We start from the raw sequence: 20,375 nt of genomic DNA on the forward strand, positions 1-20,375 counted from the left end.
CCTACCAAGGCTCTTTCGTTAAAGTCCTGGGAATCCGCATTTATAGCAAGCATCCCAGGAGCACCTGGGTGGCTCAGTCGGTTGAGTGTCTGACTTCGGCTCAGGTCATGATCTCACAGTTCGTGGTTCAAGCCCCGCGTCGGGCTCTGTGCTGACAGCTCGGAGCCTGGAGCCTGCTTTGGATTCTGTGTCTCTCTCTCTCTCTCTCTCTCTCTCTCTCTCTGTCCCTCCTCTGCTCATGCTCTATCTCTTTCTCTCTCTCTTAAAAATAAATAAACATTAAAAAACTTGAAAAAAAAAGTTTATAACAAGCATCCCATGTGATATAATGTATCCAGTCAGGCAAGTATGAATAGAGTTAACAAATAGTGACACCCATGGAGCTTAGATATTGCCCTTATGAACCCAGGGAGCAGTGTCTCCAAAACTTCACTCAAGTGTTACCTTTATTCACAATTTTGTCCAGTTATTTCATAATTGGTAACAGTGTATGCTTACAATTTTCTGTAAAGTGAGTCACTATCTTTACAAAAGTAAATTCATTTTAAAAGAGAAATTTGCTTTATTAGTTCAAATGAGAAACAGACATCTTGCCACAATGAGATGATGAATGTAAAAGTAAATATCATTTTTTTAAAAATGCTATGAAATTCTACCTAGACATTAGTACCTGCTGAAGCACTGAATCTGTGGCAGCATTTGGTGAAAAGACAACATCAGCAAATGCCAAAGAGGTGTTATAGACTTGGGAGCACCACGTGGAGACTCTCTCCTTGATGAGATGATTGAGAGGGACGGAACGGAGAATAACTTCCTCACTGAGTGATTCAGTCCCATTGAATGTTGCCTAAGCACCACCTAAAGTCATTTCCCAGTGAATCACGGCACACACTTTAGCAGAACTGCAATAAAGTCCTCTCCCGAAAGTCTACTGACTCTGGATTTGCAAAAACAAAACAAAACAAAAAAAACAAACACACACAAGAACAAAAACAAAAGCAAAGGCCTGTACTATTTGGGACACTGGTAAGCATAGTACACGTGGTCCATGAGTCTCCAGGACCTCCCTCAGATGTCACTCTCAAAGGGTGAAGGTGTCACCAATTTGGATTAGGACCCAACTACCCACTCACCGTGGTTTGTGACCTTGGGCAAGTCTCCAGAAACCTTCCTTTCTACAACATAAAATGACACGATACTTGTTCAAGCCAAGATGAAATAAAATGATGTTTGAAAAGCCTTAACACAGAGGATGACGCATGGTTGATGTTCAATAAATGGCAGCTTTTAAAAATTACTAAGACTTCATATTTTTAACCGTTTTTGATAGAACTCTTTGTAGAACACTATTCTACTTCCTAAATGCAGTGTAACTTGATGACTCAAGGTGATCATCTTGAATGTCTCTGCAGTCATTTTATTGTCATTGGATGCATTTCTAACACTTTCCCATATTCATCTTCTTGTTTGGCCATTCCACATATGCGGTGGGTTGACAAGCCAAAGGTCCTCAGACAGAGACCTGATTAAAACACAGCGAAATTACATGGGTAGCCAATAAAAATGCAAAAAAGATACTCTAATGGTAATCAGAAAAATACAAATTTATGCAACGAGATATTTTTGGTCCATCAGCATAACAAATTTTAACAGTGCAGTTATCTAAGGTTGGTGAGAATATGGCAGATAAGCACTTTCATATACCAAGAGTGGTGATGTCAATGGTTACAACTCTTCTGGAGGGCATATATCCTTTGGCCTGGCAATTCTATTTCTAAAAATCTGTGCAACAGAGTCTCTTCCTTATGGACCCAGGATTGGATGTGCAAAACCCCTAGTGGTGGTGAGGATGGGGAGAAGTTATAACCCCGGTGCACTGCTGCAGAAAACAGTATAGCGGCTCCTCAAAAAATTAAACGTAGAATTACCACGCAATCCAGCAATTTCACTTTTGGTTATACACCCAAAAGAATTGAAAGCAAGGACTCAAACAGACATCTGTACCTGCATGTATCATAGCAACATTATGCATGATAGCCAAGAGGGGAAAAAACCCAAGTGTCCGCTGATGGACGAATAACAAAATGTGGCGTATAGTGCGATGGAGTGTTATTCGGCCGTGAAAAAGAATAAAGTTTGGAGAGATGCTACAACATGGGTGAAAACATTATGCTAAGTTTATTGAACTTAGTCAGACATAAAATGACAAACACCACTTATATGATATACCCATCACAGTCAAATTCATAGAAGCAGAAAGTAGAATTGTGGCTGCCCATGGCTGGGGGAGTGGGCCATGGGGAGTTAGTGTTTAAGGGGGATGGAGTCTCAGTGTGGGAAGATGAAAAGTTCTGGAGAAGGATGATGATGGTCACACAGCAATGGGAATGTGCTACATGCTACTCAACTAAACATGGTTAAAATGGTAAATCTTATGTTAAGTATATTTTACCACAATTTTATTTTTTGTAAGTAATCTCTATATCCAACCTGGGGCTCAAACTCCCAACCCTGAGATCAAGAGTCCCATGCTCTACTGACTGAGCCAGTCAGACACACCTACCACGGTTAAATAAAACAATGCAGAGCTAAACAAAAAAAGTGTCACTTGTGAACAGAACTTGGATGTCCTGGCGACTTCCTTCTTCTTATTTCACATTCAAGACTATGTGTAATAGGGGGACAGAGGATATCACAGATCTGGCCTCAAAGTAAGCAGAATGTTACTGAGTTTGTCTTTTTTTTTCATTCTCTTTCTCCTATTCATCTTCATGCCCATAAAAATACTAATAGAAAACCGCTGATGTTTATTAAATAATTAGTAATTAAACAATTAGGCATTGTGATGTCTACTCTTCACAAAATTTACAGATTATGAAGATTCAGTAAGATAATATGTACAAAATGCTCAGCACAGTTCCTTAATTGTTATTTTTCTGATTTTTATCTCATTTAATTCTCAAATCATTCCTATGACATAGGTATTATTGATAACCACATTGTATGGCAATAAAAATCAAGGTTCAGAGAAGTGAAGTGATTTATCTAAGGTCACATAGCACATGGCAGAGTTAAGGCTAAAAAGCAAACTGTCAGACCCCAAAGTCTATGTTCTTGACCACTATTCTGAGACTATTTTCTCAAGTCTTCATTTTCATGAGAAGATTCTGTTTCTAAAAGTGCACCAAAGCAACTTTTAATTAATGTTTTAAATTTCAAAAGATCTTTTTTTTTAATATAACTTATTGTCAAGTTGGCTAACATACAGTGTATACAGTGTGCTCTTGGTTTTGGGGGTAGATTCCCGTGATTCATCACTTATATACAACACTCAGTGCTCATCCCATCAAGTACCCTCCTCAATGCCCATCTTCCCCTCTCCCCCCCCCCCCCCCCACCACCCATCAACCCTCAGTTTGTTCTCTATATTTAAAGAGTCTCTTATGGTTTGCCTCCCTCTCTGTTTGAAACTATTTTTCCCCTTCCCTTCCCCCATGGTCTTCTGTTAAGTTTCTCAAGTTCCAAATGTGAGTGAAAACATATATCTGTCTTTCTCTGACTGACTTATTATTATAGTCTAATATAGTATATATTGCTATCTTCAATATCTAATGATTTATTCAAAATAATATAGTTGAAAAGCACATAATTTAAAAGAACCCCTCTATCCTACCCTTCCCCATCTTAGTTTTCATGTCCTATTCTCCAGGGGCAACCATCCCCAAACCTTATACATTTTTCCCTGGTACTTATTACCATCCTTCTAAATAAGAAACTTAAACTACTATTTCTTGATTTATCAATTTTAGAATGTCTATTGGTTCATTTCCCCCACACTAACACCACTCCTTACTTGGCCTCTCCTATCTCTCCAACATCATTACACAGCAATTTGGGGGTAGGAAATGTTTATATTATGACCATATAAATATTGTTTTCTATCAAACCAAGTAGATGCTCTATGACCATGCTTCCTCTCTTATAAAACCCTTTGCTTTTCCTAGAGTTAATTATTGGCTTGGGTTTTTTATTTCTCTGGTTTTCTAAGTATTGTTTCTAAGTAATTTTCCAAGGGCTCCAACATTTCTGTCATAGGTTTATCAACAGTATGTTCTCTACATTCAAAGAATCAGTTCCGTGTTTTTCCAAGATCTCTCAGATTTTGTTTTCTTACTCCAATCAGGACACGTTATTCTCTAGGGCCTACTGCACAGCTGTCATTTTGAATCATCCCTTTGCCATTGTCCTCTGAATTTCCTTTGCCTCTTCCTCACTTTGAATCTCTTCTTCCTTAGAGTCTTATCTCACTCTTTCTTATTTTACTCACATTTTGTTGGAGTACATTTCCAAAAGTTTATTGAAAGAGGGTAAATGGGAGATAGTTTTTTTACGTCCTTGCATGTCTGAAAATATCTTTGCTCTGTTACTCTGGTGACAGCTTGGCTGGGTATAAAATTCTAGATGGAAAGCTGGTGACTGCTCTCCCCTCAGGTGTGGCACATCTATATCTAATACATAGATTTTTTATTCCTTTATGTTGTTTTATTTTTTTTAATTAAAAAAAAAATTTTAAGTAATCTCTACACCCAATGTGGGACTCACACTTACAACCTTGAGATCAAGAGTTGTATGTTCTACTGATGGGGTTGGCAAGATGCCCCAATATATTTTTTAAGTAAGTTCTATGCCCAATGTGGAGCCTGAACTCATGACCCCAAGATCAAGAGCAATGTGCTCTACTGACTGAGCCAGCAAAGTGCCCCTCCTTCTTGTTGTTTTAGTGGGGTTTCTGGAAGAAGCAAAAACAAATGTAGAGTATTAGTTTACCATGTTTACCAGAAATCCCCCCAACAACTTTTTGTCTTCCAGTATTTGTTGAAATCTCTTATCCACTATTGTCTCTTCTCCCACTCTCTTTGTCCTTGTGAGTTAGTACTTTCTCATCCCTTTATTGTCTTTCAGTCAGATTTTGGGAGGAAGAGGAAATAAAGGTGTCTCCCAATATACTGGCTTTAATTGGAAATTTCACAATGGTTTATTAAATAAAACTCAAATGTCTTGAATCAGGTAATAAAATATCCATACACATGAACAGAGGGTGAGCCCTCCAAAGGATGAATTTTGTGCCCTCTTTTGCATCTGAGGAGACAAGACCACTTTATACTTTCCTATGAGATCTCTACTCCTCAGCTAAACTTGGCTAGCACCTAAACACTGCAAATTACTTCCTGCACACATGAAATTACAAATGCAATTATACTTGGCTTTCCTATTTACAACATGAGCAGGTTATGTTATCCCCAGATCTAAATAAGATTTTTTTAATGTTTACTTATTTTTGAGAGAGAGAGAGAGAGAGAAAGAGAGAAAGAGAGAGAGAGAGTCCAAGTCAGGGAGGAGCAGAGAGAGGGAAACACAGAATCCGAAGCAGGTTCCAGGCTCTGAGCTGTCAGCACAGAGTCTGACATGGGACTTGAACTAACAAACTGCAAGATCATGACCTGAGCCAAAGTCAGACACTTAACTGAACCACCCAGGTGCCCCTCTAAATCAGATATCAGATTTTTGCTTTTATTTCTATTTTATTTATGTTATGTTACGTTACCTTATGTTATGTTATGTTATGTTATGTTATGTTATGTTATGTTATGTTACATTATGCTACGTTATGTTATTTTATGTTTTAAGAAAGGGACAGAAGAGCAGTGAACACACTGGTGAAAGAATTATGGATAAAATGCTACTATTTTCTATTTTTAAAGAAATTTAAAAGTTTTAAAAAATCCAGACAGTGGGGCGCCTGGGTGGTTAAGCGTCCGACTTCAGCCAGGTCACGATCTCGCGCTCCGTGAGTTCGAGCCCCGCGTCAGGCTCTGGGCTGATGGCTCGGAGCCTGGAGCCTGTTTCCGATTCTGTGTCTCCCTCTCTCTCTGCCCCTCCCCCGTTCATGCTCTGTCTCTCTCTGTCCCAAAAATAAATAAACGTTGAAAAAAAAAATCCAGACAGTTAAATAGTGACCTACAATCTCAAAGATATAGTTCTTCCCTGTCAGATGGGTTTCTGATACAGGTTGATTTTCCTGGAAGTAGAATACCGAAACAGAGTTTGAAGTACAACAGTTAGGACTCAACATCTGTGAAAACAAGTGGAAGGAAGCATGTGGGATAATTGGAAATATAAAAGCTGGTCTCTTCCCTAGCTCCTGACACAGGGCTCCTGAAACCCTTGTAAATTCCTAAGCTATAAGAGCTCCGGGAGCATCTTTTGATCCAAAGAGGCGACTCTGTGTAGCCTCCCGGATGGGTTCCTGGATGGGGGCTGGTCACTAGAAAGACCAAGCCAGGATTAGAAGCTTGGAATTTTCAGCCCCACTCCCTGTTCTCTACAGAGGGCAGAGGGGCTAGAAATGGAGTTAATAATTAAGCATGCTACATGAGGAAGCGTCCATAAAATCCCACTATTCTGGGGTTTGGAAAGCTTACAGTTTGGTGTGCACATCCACATGCTGGGAGGCTGACACACCCCAGCTCCTCAAGGACAGAAGCTCCTGCACTCAGGACACTCCCAGACCTCGCCCTATGTATCTCTCCATCTGCCTGCTCATCTGTATCCTTTATCACATCCTTTCATAAGCTGGTAAATGTAAGTAACTATTTTCCTGAGTTCTGTGAGATGCTCTAGCAAATTAATTGAACCTGAGAAGGGGATTGCAAGAACTCTGATTTACAGCCAGTCAGTCAGAAGTATAGGTGATGAGCTGGACTTGTAGCAGGCATCTTGGGTGGCGGTTGAGGGGGCAGTCTGGCAAGACTGAGCGCTGAACCCGTGGGATGTGATGCTATCTGCATATAGTGTCAGAATTGAGTTGAATTGTAGGACACCCAGCTGGTGTTGCAGAATTGCTTGGTGCGGGGAAAACCCCCATGTATCTGGTGTCAGAAGTGTTGTGAGTGTGGTAGTATGAGAGTAAAGGAGAAACACAGGAGGGAGAACTGTTTTTTTTTTTTTTTTTCTAAACAAAGCAGAACTGGGCAGAGAGAAAAGCCCAACCATGGTGCACGTCCAACAAAGCCTCCGCCAAACCCACAGGAAGCTCTGTGGCAATGATTGCCTGTCAGAGTTTCTGAGTTGAGCCAAAGTAACAGGCTTGCACAGCCCCATCCCACTCTTGCCTCCCTCAGTCACCCGGTGTGAGCTGCCCCAAAAAGGACATGACCTTGGATGAACAGCTCTCCGCAGCTAAGGCGGAAGCCAAAGAAGCCAACAGCAGAGGCCATCTCTTGATTGTGTTCCCGGCAACGGGACAGCAAGTCTTTCCTTGAATACGGTCTGGGCAGCCCATCTCTTTGTCCATCATTACTGTATGAGTCTCCTATGGCTGCTGTAACAAATTAGCATAAAGATAGTGGCTCAAAGCAACACAAATTTATTATCTTACAATTCTGGAGGTCAGGAGTCCAAAAGCATCTTGTTGGGCTAAAGTCAAAGTATTGGCTCTAGGGGAGAATCCATTGCTTTGCCTTTCCCATCTTCTAAAGACTGTTCACAATTCTTGACCTGTGACCTCCGGCCAGCAACACAGCACTCCAACCTCTGCTTCCACCGCCATACCTTTCTCTGATTTCCCTGCCTCCCTCTTGCACTTATAAAGACTCTCATGATGACACAGGACCCACTGGATAACCCAGGATAATCTCTGCATCTCAAGATCCTTAACTTAATCCCATCTGCAAAGACTCTTTTGCCATGGAAAGTAACATATTCTTAGGATCCAGGGATTAGGCTATGAACATCTTTGGGGGACCATTATTCTCCCTACCAAAGTTACCAAAGAGATATTCTAGAGTAACTGGCAAGAGTAGCACCAAGCAGATACACTCATCTGAGCCCTACATTTGTCTACAGTAATATCTCATGTGAACCGAGAGCTTACTCTGTTCCAAGGACTGTGCTAAGTGCACAACATGAATATCTCATTTCTGTCTCTCAACATTCTGAGGTGGGCACTATTATCATAATCTTTATTTTGCAGATAAGGAAGTGGAGGACTAAAGAGGTTAAGCTGTTTATGCTTGGTCAAACCGCTGGTCAGTGGAAGAATCCTAATTTAAACCCCAGTCTGCCTAACTCCAAAGCTGGTAGGTACCCTTGACCATGTCTTTCTAATCCTCCTTTGCTTGTTGCTAAGGTTAGGACTTTAAGCTGCTAGACACAACCGCCTCCCTCACCCTACATGCCAGCTCAGGGTGGCACACGACAAAGGCTTGATAAATATGTGTTGAACTGAACTCCCCAAAATGTAATCTCTGGCCAGTTTCTGCATAACCTTTAGGGCATTCCCAAATTCCCATATTCTTATTCTCACATCCAATAAACTTTTATTGGGCATTTACATGCCAGGGACTGGGGAAATTCAAAGATGAATAAAACATGTGGCTTATTTCCAGGAAGCTCACTTTCTAGTGAGGGAGTCATGATTTTGACCTTGGAGCAATTTTGAGTTTTCCTCCTTTTTCATTCCTTTAGACAATCAGCAGTGAATTTGAAAACAGGAAGCATCGTTGTTATTGTTTTCAACACCTATCTACAATAGGAGCCTGAAGAATAAGAAGAGGGGGCTGGAAGTTTTTGAGCTTTTCTTTCATATTAATATATATTTTTTACTGTGCACACACATGTATGCAGGGATGACTTTAGGTTTTATTTCTCTTTGTAAAAATGGAAGTCTGTTCTATATATTATTCTTATGCTTGTCTTTGCATTTAGGAATGCACAGTGGATGTATTTCCAAGCTTACATCCTCTTAACTGTTTTATTCCCCCACTGATGCTTATCAAAATAGTTCAAGTATTTTCCCCCAAAACTTGGAGGATAAGAACTTCCTTTCGTTGTGGTTACAACAACCTTGAGGAATGACGGGTCTACCTTTTTCTAAACCATCTAGCCCCTCATCCCCAGAAAGGTCTTTTCCAAAGCCTAAATTTGACGGGTCTTTTCTCTCCCAAATTTCCCCAGTGCCTGCAGGATAAATCCAAATCTGAACTGGTTGGCCTAGCATATAATGATATTCAGAATATGGCCCCTAGAGCTATTCAGCCTCACATGGTGATTCTACACATACACCTTACGCCCCCACTGGTTTTTTCATTCCACCTTAGTGGCCTTCTTGCAGACTCTCAAAGGCACCAGCCTATCTTGAATCCAGGCCTTCCAACATCCTCTCCTCTCTGCTTGGACAGCTTCCTCTACTCCCTCCATCAGGATAAATTCTACTCATCCTTTGGATTTCTGCTGAAGCATCATTTCCTTAGGGTTTTCCTAGGCCCCTCCTAGCCTGGGTCTTTGTTTTCTTCCCTTCATCCTGGGCACATGCATCACGCTAGAAATTAATTTAAATGTCTGTTTTGCCTGCAATTCTCTCTGCCCCTCTGGAGAGTCTGTCTCCTTCACCTGCTGAACGCTCCCCACGCCCCCATTCCAGGCCCTGCACAATTGGTGGCACATTGCAGATATTGATAAATGTTTGCTAAATGAGTGACAATGGATGACTCATGGGGAAACTTTACTGCTTCTGGTTAATATACAATGCGTAGGTGCAGTCTCATGTTGAATATTTGGTTCCACTGACAATGATAAAGGGAAAAATCGCTTACCAAGGTGAATGCACCCTAGTTTCTTTTTCAAAACTACTGTAAGAGTCGTTCTTTTCTTGTGTTTATTCATTTATTTGTGGCTTTAATCATTGTCAACCAATGTATTTTAAATGGGTCTTTAATAAACCAATTATCTGAACTGTTTGGGATCTGATCTTGTTGTTGGTTGTTTCTGTTGACTCTCGCTCATGGTGGACTGTTTCCTTGTGTGTTCTGTGCTTTTGAACAAATAGATCTTTGTTTGTGGGCATCTGGTACATCTAGGCTGAAGGTTTGTCCTTTCAGAGTTTGTTTAGCTCATTTCCCCATTGTATAAATTTGAACTCTAAACCTATGTTAGTATAGTCCTGTTGTGACGAATTCAGAGGGGACATTTCTTTCCTACTCAGGGTCCAGAAAAAAAAGAGATAAGCTTCCTTATTATCTATGTTGGCTGGATGAGTTTTTCTAGTCCCTCCACCCTTTCCCTAAGGGTGTAGCTCTTTGAGGGTCCTTGTCTATGTGGAGGCCACAGTTCCATCCCCCCAGTCTTGTCCCCTGTCCTTTGGGACTTTTACAACTGAAACCCCTCCCCAGCTCCATGAAGATAATCCTTACCAGTTTGGTTTTCACCCTCTGTTTTGCTGACTCCTAAAGATTATCCCCTTTTTTCTCGTGTCATTATATTTTATCCAGCATTATCTAGACGAGTATCAAATGTGGGAAAAGTTTTTACATGATCTAATCCAAAATATTAACCAAAAATGGAAACCCAGTAGACTAGTTTATAGATCTTTCCTTCATTCTGTGTGCATGCGTCTGGTTTTCTAAAAACTCACTTTGTTCTCTTCTTATTTTCTGTATATTTACCACTTTTCTCCTATCCTCTTCCTACATTTACAACAGTTACATTACAGAACAAAATGCCTTATGCTAATAATGTCTTATGTATAAACTAGACTTTTCTTCCCTTTAGTATTTGGCTCCTTTTACTGGTTCTTTTTCACCTCCTTTCCTAACTATCCTTTTATGTAATTTTCTAGTGAACAGGCACCAAATATAGCTAGTATCTGATCCATATGTCACCTGCTAATTTAAATGTTCTTTTCTTAAAAAAAAATCTATCCCAATTTTGCAGATAAAAAAAAAATCTCGAGGTCGACAAAACTGCTAGCAATGTTTCCACACACACCATTGTCAAAAGGCTGGCAAATTTGGTAACGTGAGGTGGCCAAGTTTTTAAAAATTCAGTACTAGTATTGCAAGTCATATTTATAATTTGAATAACAATTCTGACTCGCTTAAAGCATGTTCTAGCCCTAGATAAATTGCTTTTGGTCTTAGGTCCAGGTATACATGCACACAAGTATTTCTATTAATATACGTGTGTGTTGGGTGTGCTCTATAGAGATAACATTTGCAGCCTCAGAGTGCTTAGCAGAGGGCCCAGCTTGTAATGCTGTTTTTCATTATTCCCACCTTCCTTGGAATTTTGCATTTACATAACACCAAGTGAAAATGAAGTGAGTATCGAAGTAACTACTCTTGTCATTGCTATGGTCAAGGTTACACATTAGCTAACTTACAAACAAATCCCTCTCGGTGACAGAAATATTAGCAACTGAGATAGTTTATAAACACAGCCACAAACTTTTTCAAAAGGACTTTTAAAAAATTCCCTTAGTTATGACAGCTTTGGCTAATGAATATTCTACTGGCCTTTTCCTTTCAGCCTCCGAAATGTTTTAAGATTTAGTAAACCCCAATTTTAAGGATTTAGAAAGTTGTCGCTGTGAGATTATCTACTGAGATGTAACAGACAGACCACATCTAAATGTGATGGCTTAAAATAACAACCATTTTATTTGCTCATGAGTGTGTGGGTCAGGAATTAGGGCCGGGCACAGAGGGACAGTTCTTCCGTGTTCCATGTGGTGTTAGCTGGGGTGGGTTCACGAGGGGCTGAAAGACCCACGATGGCCTCACTCACAGGGCTGGGGCTTTAGCCGAAATGGCTTGAACAACTGGGGACTGCATAGGACAGCTGGGCCTCTTTTCTTGTGGTGTTGGCTGGACTCCCTCATGTCTCCGGGGCCTTCTGGCTGTCAGCTGAGTTCCTGGAGTCCCCTCCCATTGGCTTCTTTCTCCAGCAGGAATCCCTGGACTTCTTGACACAGCAGATGGTATTCCCTCTAGCTAAAGTGTAAACTTCCAGGCCTCAGCTTGGAAGTTCCGGGATAGTATTGCCACCATGTTCTCGTGGTCAAAGCAAGTCAAAGGCCAGCCTTCGAGAAGTGAGGAAATAGACTCCATCTCTTGAGAGGAGGAGCTTCATGCACCCATAGGGATGGGAGGAATGGCCAGCAACCATCTTTGCAGACAATCTACCACGGTCACTTTATTTATGTGTTTATAAATAATTGGCACCCATTCTGTTTATACAGTTGCTACAAATCAAAGGAGAAGTGAATTAACTATAGCTCAATACTAGTATTGGGATAGTTTATAGTACTTGGACTAAAGATGTCAAGGTATTTTTCCAATATAAATATACTTAGGGCACGGTTTGAATGTCACTGTTATTTTTTCAGCGCTTACAATTTCAGGTGAGAAGGTCTCATTTGGTTAACAGTAAAACTTAAGCTAACGTCACCTAGTCCTCAGAATCTGGGGGGTTACCTTTAGTTCATAACTTCTGTGTGCACCTTCTCCCTGGCGGTCACACAGGAGTACACGGAGACGTGAATAAAGGATCTTGTTTTCTTGTTCTCATAACACCATATTGCAGGCTTGGACCAACTTTCTAATCCCACTAATTGTTTTTTAAAGAAATAACACGATTTTGATTTTGCAAATTTTATCACACCAAGTTCTCCACAATTGGGTACACCAAGATCTTACCATTGAAACCCTTCCTGGTGTTGAGCAGATGGATAATTTTGAAATATGTACGTATGGAATTAAGTTCCATGACTATCCAAATACGCCAACCATTTCCATGGCATTTGGAATTATGCAATGGAAAATGTTTCCAGTGATGCCCTTTTATGTGTTAATTTTGTGAAATTTATTCTCAATTATAATTTCAAATCACCTGAGAAACAGAAGAAAATTAGACGTTGTATCAAAACCAAGAACTTATTTGAATTTAGCATTAAGAAAACATTTTAAATTAATTAATTGGCACAAACTGAAGATAACCCATGTTTAACAAGCCAGTTCTGGTTGACATTTGCCAAAATATGACATACTGAGCATGTTGTTTTTGTCCAACATCCCTTAAATTTAAGAACAAAATTAAAGCAGAGGGCACAAAATCATTTACTCCCATGAGATTCGTGAAAACTTAATTAGATACCCCTTTAAGAAAGAAATTTGCTTTCCTTAAATTTTTTTTAAATCTGTACCTTTAAATGGCCTTTAAATGTTATGACTTTTTCAAGACACGACTGTCCAATCCTCATATTAATGAACATGCAGATATTTTAATTTCCTGCACATCTGCCAAGTATTTTCAGTTTGGAACACGACTGAATTCTAAGGTGCCTCCCTTTAAAAAAAATACACTTTCTCTTAAGTTGAAAGAAGTTTTTAAAATATATTTTGAACCCTCTATCTTCGAAACACTTAAAATATCTTCAGGCTTAAAACTTCTCCTCCACGTTGACTTGGGGCAAGCCTGGCTCTTCAATTTTCAGTACTGCTCTCTCGTTTGATTTTTCGGCACTGGATGTATTTGAAGTAAATGCATTTGTCTTATCACATTGCCATTGAACTTGGGCCAAATGCTTTGAAAGAGTGGGTTTAGGGGGATTGGAGGAACAGGACAAAATGTCTATAAATAACAGTTCTTTGTGTAGCATCGACTGTATAATAAAGTGTTGTGTAACTCTGCCATGCAACGTAAGTAATGATAGTAATTTGCATTTTCTTATTACTATTCATCCTCGAATTGAATCTACGGTCTTTTGCCAATATTAAGGTCTATTTCTCACATCCTTACATCCCCCAGGGTCCCTGCTATGACGAGAGAGGGGAGATAAACAGTTCCCTCATTCTGCACACAGATTGTGCGACAGGTACGCACCAACTGCTTTTGGCCTCTGCGTTTCCATCTCATAGACCCAAAGGCGGTGTGGTCCATGGGCGGACCAGCACCAAACAGAGCCAGCATAATGTAACTACACTGCCAGCCCCTCCTTATTAACTAACGCCTGTTCCTCTTTTTGTAATCATGATGACCCCAGAGATTCTAGCCCAGGGCAATTAGGCGGGTCTCAAACTCGAGAGAATCAGGAAAGACTCCGGAAGAAGAAATATTTTTAAAACTTCACCAGCCTGGAGGGCCTGTGACAAAATAATGTATGTGACAAAATAATGTGACTGAGAAATTAACTGGACTTAACTTTCTACTGTAGACTCATCACAGAAGAGTAAGGGTTTTTGTTTTTGTTTTTGTTTTTTTCTTTTCTCCTGAGCAGTTAAGCCTCAGAGTCCTGGGGGTTAGGTTTTGGGTTTGCCTGGCTCAGGGGAGCTTGGATGCCTAGAAACTTTGGGATTGGGAGTTGAATTATCAAAATGTGAGGAGGTGGGAGTGTTACTTGAGAGAGCAGAGGTCTGACTCCCTGAATTCCACGCTAGAGATGCAGAACGGTGGCAGTGAGGAGCACAATGGTGGGAGAGAGATACATTATGTGGTATCTGGGGCTTCCCGGCGAAAATCTGCACACCAGCTGCTTGGAGACCTGGTTAAAATGCAACTCTGATTCAGGAGCTCTGGAGTGGGTCCAGAGACCCTGCATTTCTAACAAATTCCCAAAGAGTGTTGCTACTGTTGGTTCCGGGACCTCGCTTTGAGTTAGTAGGCGAGGAGGAGAAGGTGGAAGAATTTTGAAGGAGGGGTACAGGGAAGCCTGAACCTCAAATCTGTGGCAAGGAGCATCTATTCCGATAGACTGCAGAAAAATATAAACACTAGAAAGCCCTCACTCAAATTTCCTGGCCTCTTTCCCCACAACCTCCTAGGCTTTTAGAATGATCCCAGGAAAAGTCAAGGTACCCAACAACTCCAACTGAATGCGTTTCCAAACTCCCTTGACTTGAGGCAGAAACAGTGGAGGAACTTGTGCCAGGTTATATTTAATTTAGAAAAAATTCAGAAACGTGAAATTTTTTGAGCCCATGGAGCAAACTCATATGAATCACCCTTTCAATCTCAAAGAGAATCAGACTTAGGAATCGATAAATAACCATTCCTTAGTTACTCAATTAACACACGTTAGGGGGTGATGAGTGGTTTTCCTAAACCCTGATGTGGGGCGTTTGGGGGCTTCTGACAAGAGAAACTCATTGAAGGGAACAAGTGCCCCAAAAGATCTGAGGATTCACATTCCTTATCAGTCGATGATTTTGCCGCGGTCACCAAAGAAGATGGCCCTTCCTCTACACACACGCTTCAATAGCCCTTGGGAGATCTTTCCCTCCTTCAAGTCCTTGCTCTTCATTTAAACATGATTTCACCAGTATAAACATGTTCAGAAGAAAGACCCAGTTTGATTTTCTTCTGCCAGCATCTTCCAAAGATAGCCTCGCAGCCCATTCTCTCATAAGAACAAATCTTAAAAATAAACTAAGGCAGTAAGTACTGTGTCCAAAGCCAAGTTTGTTCCAAAGCTGAGAGTAATAAAATCCAGGGCTCCCTTTCCCTAATTCAATTTTAAGAGCAAATGCCTTTCGTTGCTAATTTTGTTTGTAACTTCTGATCCTGCCATCTCGAGGAGCTGCTCTTTTGCAAAGCACTCCCACATCTGGTTCTGATTACATAAGAAAAGGGTTCTGTTGTTGTTGTTGTTTGTTTTGTCTTTTATTTTTTAAATACTTATTTATTTTTGAGAGGGAGAGAGACAGAGACAGAGACACACAGAGCACAAGCAGGGGAGGGGCAGAGAGAGATAGACACAGTATCAGAAGCAGGCTCCAGGCTCCCAGCTGGCAGCACAGAGCCCCGCTAGGGGCTCGGCCGAACGCACCAACCTCAAGATCATGACCTGAGCCGAAGTCGGACACGCAACCGACTGAGCCACCCAGGTGTCCCTACCTAAGAAAAGTTTGTGGCTATGCTCATCAATGTCATAATTCACAGGGAGATACCAGTATGACTTACCCTAAATCCTCCCAGAATGTCTACAATCTAGGCATAGCGTAAGGAGTGACTGCATCTTTTGCCTGATCATCTGTCCACGGGAAATAAAAAGTCATAAAGTAATCCAACATTTTTGCTTGACCAGGTGTCTTTTTTTTTTTTTTTTTTTTTTTTTTTAATTAGTTGCCTGGGCGCCTGGGTGGCTCAGTCGGTTAAGCCGTTAAGCGTCAGACTTCGGCTCAGGTCATGATCTCCCCATTTGTGAGTGGGAGCCCCGCGTCCTGCTCTGTGCTGACAGCTCAGAGCCTGGAGCCTGCTTCTGATTCTGTGTGTCCCTCTCTTTCTGCCCCTCCCATGCCCATGCTCTGTCTCTCTCTGTCTCTCTTGTCTCTCAATAATAAATAAACGTTAAAAAAAAAAAAGAAATTTAATTAGTTGCCCATGTTTACAGTAATTTCACATAAACATCTAAATTTCTGATTTCCTTTAAAAAATCAGAAGTGCCGGCAACATTTGGAGGCCGTCCCTCGTGGCCAAATACTGGCAGAGTGGACGTTTGTGTGGACGTTTATGATCTTTTGGCCACCGGTATCTGCACCCTTCCCCTATATTCAAGGATGTCCTCAGTTTACAAGTCCTGGTGGGAGGCGGGGTCATTTCCCGACATTCAAGCTACATACCAGGGATTCACTAGCATGTGACCTGGGCCTGGACAATTACGCATGTCTCCCCCAGGCTTTTAATGGGGCGCTAGCTTTAGTTAGCATCCAGTGCAGGAGACAATTGGTGAATTCTCCCTGACAGCAGAATTGGTGAAAGCGACATCCAGTTTCTAGCGGCAGCGGGGGTAGTAGCCTCCGAAGGTCCGCAGTAGCTGCACTTTCCTTACTGGCTTGGTTCCGTGGCCTACTTTTGACCTTGGTTTCAGTTCCTTGGGCCGTCTTTGCCCCATTTGCGAAGTCGGGGTCTCCAGTCTTGTGACTGATGGTGAGCCATCCAGTACTTCCTTACTACAGTCCTTTCCTGCTTAAATCTTTCATCTACAAACTCCGCCACCCTAGACGCAGGCCGTAGTTAACTCCCAGGCTGCTTAGAGACATGTGAGTTTGTAATTTTGGTCTTCATCTCTTTCTCTGTAAAGCTAAAGATCACCCAGGGCAAGGATCCACAGAGTTCAAACGGGGAAAATTTTCCCACCGGGACCTCTTCCCACCCCCACCCCCTGCCACCTTGCCATTTTCCCTTACATCTCATTGGGCAGAACTGGGTCACATGCTCACCTTTACGCCAATCAGGGGACGAAGATTGCTGTGATTGGTTTAGGATAGGCCCTAGTTCAACTTTGGCTGTTAGAACCACCTCGGAAGCTTTTTAAAATGCCAATCCCTGGTCCCACCCCACACCGAGGCCAACTTTAATGGGTCTGGCTGGACTTCAGGTACTGGAATTGTGTAAAATCTTCAGACGCTTTTAATGCCATCCTTGTCTCTAGTCCAGCCCCCTACCCCTGCCCATTTTACAAATGCCAAGACTGAGGTCCAAAGGCATTAAGTAACTTGCCCAAAGTTACTATACCTTCAATTAATAACAAAAACAAACACAAACACACTCACAACATTAAATGGACACTTTTGTTCTTCCAGCGTACGCACGTGAGTGGCATTCTCTTTCTTAGAAAGTGAAGTGATCAGATGTTCAGGAACTGAAAAGCAGTAGAGGGTAGGGCAGTGGTTCTCAAACTTGAGTGCATCAGAATTCCCTGGAGGGCCTGTTACAACACAGATGGCTGGGCCCACCCCCAGAGTTGCACATTCAGTGGGTTTGGGTGGGGAGAAGAATAATTACCATTTCTAACAAGTTCCCAGGGGATGCTGCTGCTGGTCCCAGGACCATACAAGCTTAGCAGCTAAGAGTTCAGGCTATAGAATCACCCTGTCCTGGCAAGATCCAGTTGTGCCCCTTATACCGAGCCACAAAACCTACTAAACTTTTGGGCAAGTGACTCAACACGTCTATGAAATGGGGCCAACGGTAGTTGCTTTGGCTTATCACAACAACTGAGTGGGTATGATAAATGTAAAGCACTTACAACACTGGCCCATAGTAACTGTCTAATGAATAGTAGCTATTATCATTCATTCATTCATTCATTCATGGAACAATGATTAATAATTGAGTGCTTCCTTTGAGCCATGCACAATTCTAGGCACCAGGAATACAGTGCTGAATAAATCAAAGCGTGGCCTCCCAATGAGCTCACGATCCACCGGGGAGGCACACAATACTTGACCTCATAACTATATAATATTACTCAGAAGAATTCTGCATTCCAAGCAAACTGAACAACAGTGCACACAGCGTTTTATGAGAACTCGGTCCAGTCTCATTCATGTCTTCCAGCTCAAGGAGATGGTAGCATCATGTTTCTAATGCAAAGGCCCCTTCGCAGAATGGCTATCTATGTGTAATTTATATCTATAGTTATGTAGATTTAAAAAACATATATATGACATCATATGTACTATTTATATATTATATATTACATCAATAACATTTATTTAGAGTCAATATTATATATTCTTATGTTTTTATGTTCCATATTTTTATATTCATATTTATATTTTATATACCACAGGGATAGGCTTACGTGATTCTGGAGGCCAAGAAGTCCCATGATCTGCTGTCTTCCAGCTGAAAACCCAGGAAAGCTGGTGGTATAATTCAGTCTGAATCCAAAGGCCTGAGAATCAAGAGCGCCGATGTCTGAGGGCTAGGGAAGATGGATGTCCCAGCTCAAAAGAGAGCAAATTCACCCTTCCTCTGCCTTTTTGTTCCATTCAGGGCCCCAGTGGATTGCGGGATACCCACCCGCACTGGTGAGGTGATCTTCTTTACTCAGTTCACCCGTTCAAATGCCAATGTCTTTCAGAAATGCCCTCAGAGACACACCCCCAAAATAATATTTTACCACCTTTCTGGGCGTCCAGACTCCAGTCATGTAACCCATAAAATGAACCCTCACAGGCATACTCAGACCAGCCAATTCTTGAGGAGGTTTGGCTTGAGAGGAAGCTTTTGAAACAAGAACAGGGTGGGTGGAGAGTGTGCTAGAAGGGAAGGAGAGAGTAAGGTGGCAATGTACTGGATGCTTTACATGTGTTCCTTAATCCTCACAGACACCTTTGGAGTAGAGATTATTGGACAAGGAGAGAAGCAAGCTGGCCAAAGCTCAGTGGCGGAGTGAACACGAAGGAACTGAACAAAGTTAAGAGTTGGCTGGGGACGAAGCAGAGAATATGGGCACTGTCATATCACAAGCCACATCTGACCAGATTCAGATGAATCCCCAGGCAGGCGCTAGAGTAAAGCATAACTGCCATCATGTATTTGCCCCAGTGTCCCTCTACTGTGTTCCTAGAGCAGGTGTCAGTGATGTAATAAGGTGGAAGGAGCGGCTACTTCTGAATCAGAACACTTCTGGGGCCCCTGGGTGGCTCAGTCGGTTGGGCGTCCCGCTTCCGCTCAGGTCACGTTCTCACGGTTCACGGTTCGAGCCCCTGGTGGGCTCTGGGCTGACAGCTCAGAGCCTGGAGGCTGCTTCTGATTCTGTGTCTCCCTCTTTCTGGCCCTCCCCCGCTCACGCTCTCACTCGCTCTCTCAAGAATAAACAATAAAAAGAAAAAAAGAAAAAAAAAAAAAAAAGAACACTTCTGACTCCAGGCCAGCCTCATCTTGTCTCCATATTGTCTTTCTCAAACGTTAATAAACAAAACAAACAAACAAACAAAACCACTTATTATGGATGTAATACATACTCATTGCTGGGAAATACAGATCAGCAGGAGAGAAGAAAATAAAAGTGATCTATAATCACCTCATCTCAGAAAAAACAAAAACAAAAAAAACAACCCCCCCCCAACTAAAATTTTAGTACTGATTCTCTGATCTTCAGATCAGGGACCCTGCCCTCTGTGCTTAATAACTAGCCCTTTCCAGGTACACATATTCACCTAGCTGGAAGTTTATTTTTTGTTTTCACTGTGGACTTGTTTCTGGAGCTTGGTTCTCTAGCTTTTGTTGGGCGAGGGACATGGATTTGGGCGGTAGATTGGAAATGTATGTGTTTGGAGTCGTTTATCAATTCAAAGTACTCACCTCCCAGCTTTGGGGCCAAAAGGTATTTCAAGCCTTTTTTCCTAGGGCATCTATATTCAAGAACTGGCCCCATCATTTGGGGTTGTTTTTTCCTCCGGATTTTTTTTTTTTTTTTTTTTTTTTTTTTTTATTTTAGCGCTGGCGGCTTTCTGTTCCTTTGAACGGTAGGTGTTTGAACTTTGGTGGTGGCTGGAATTGGCACTAACCGTGAGACTTTAGTTTGTAACGGTGACTGGCGGCTGCAAGGGGTGGCCCTGCCTCTCCAGCTCCCCCACATCCCGGGGCTCAGGAAGCCCAGCCGCACCGGCTAGAGGGCAGCGCGGGTCTAAAAGGGCGGACCCGGAGGGAGGCTGGCAGCCGGCGCCTACCGGTAACGTGGTAACCGGCGCCTTGGCAACGGAGAGGGGGCGGGACTCAGGGAGGAAGTCGGAAGCTGGCGGCTAAAT

At 41.9% G+C, this 20,375-nt stretch overlaps 2 long non-coding RNA genes across 3 annotated transcripts; one reads left to right on the forward strand and one right to left on the reverse strand.

Moving 5' to 3' along the window:
* Nucleotides 1-428: 428 nt before the first annotated feature.
* LOC109493229 lies at nucleotides 429-20,359 on the reverse strand. 2 transcript variants are annotated; one of them, XR_002147339.3, is made up of 3 exons: nucleotides 19,930-20,359; nucleotides 18,422-18,544; nucleotides 429-1,522 (listed from the first exon to the last, which is right to left on the reverse strand). It is a non-coding gene; the product is annotated as an uncharacterized LOC109493229 (long non-coding RNA). The 2 variants fall into 2 exon arrangements; XR_002147340.3 differs by lacking the exon at nucleotides 429-1,522 and adding an exon at nucleotides 11,473-12,079.
* Nucleotides 18,112-19,683, forward strand: LOC123381114. The gene is made up of 3 exons (XR_006587638.1): nucleotides 18,112-18,238; nucleotides 18,410-18,650; nucleotides 18,951-19,683. It is a non-coding gene; the product is annotated as an uncharacterized LOC123381114 (long non-coding RNA).
* Nucleotides 20,360-20,375: the final 16 nt, after the last annotated feature.

This window comes from Felis catus, chromosome D3, assembly GCF_018350175.1.
Source record: "Felis catus isolate Fca126 chromosome D3, F.catus_Fca126_mat1.0, whole genome shotgun sequence".
NCBI lineage: Eukaryota > Metazoa > Chordata > Mammalia > Carnivora > Felidae > Felis > Felis catus.